Raw genomic sequence first — 547 nt, 5'->3', positions numbered from 1 at the left:
CTTACTGTCATCTTCATATAACAATTTTTTCCTCGGACCATTTCAATTAGACTTTTGTTTGTTTACTCTTCTGAAATTGAACTTGTTAGTACTTCTCTTGACAGGGATCTCTAATGTTGCCAAATGTATTGGCAAAGTCTTACCCTTCATCTTACAACGTGGCACAGAAGCACAGGACTTAAGTTTATCACTCCATCTCTTTTGAAAACCCATTTTCAACATCATGTTTACCATTCTTTTCTTCTATCTCACTGTCGTGATAACACAAACTGTTTTTTCCTGCTGACTTTACTTATTGTTCCTTTTTTAAAATTCTCTTCCCAAAGTCTAATTGTAGGAAGTCTCCAAGGCTTATTCCTGTTAAATCCTTAAGTGGCTGTATCTAGTCTCACGGCTGTAAATATGAATTATATGCTGAAGACTCCAAAACTGCTATCTCCAATTCACATCTCCATTCTGAACTACAGACTCACATATCTAACTCCTTAGTTGTCATCTCACTAGGATTTCTAACAGGCGTCTCTACCATAATAGATGAAAGATTAAA

This window comes from Globicephala melas, chromosome X, assembly GCF_963455315.2.
Source record: "Globicephala melas chromosome X, mGloMel1.2, whole genome shotgun sequence".
Classification (NCBI taxonomy): Eukaryota; Metazoa; Chordata; class Mammalia; order Artiodactyla; family Delphinidae; genus Globicephala; species Globicephala melas.
Note: the sequence above shows the minus strand (reverse complement) of the source record.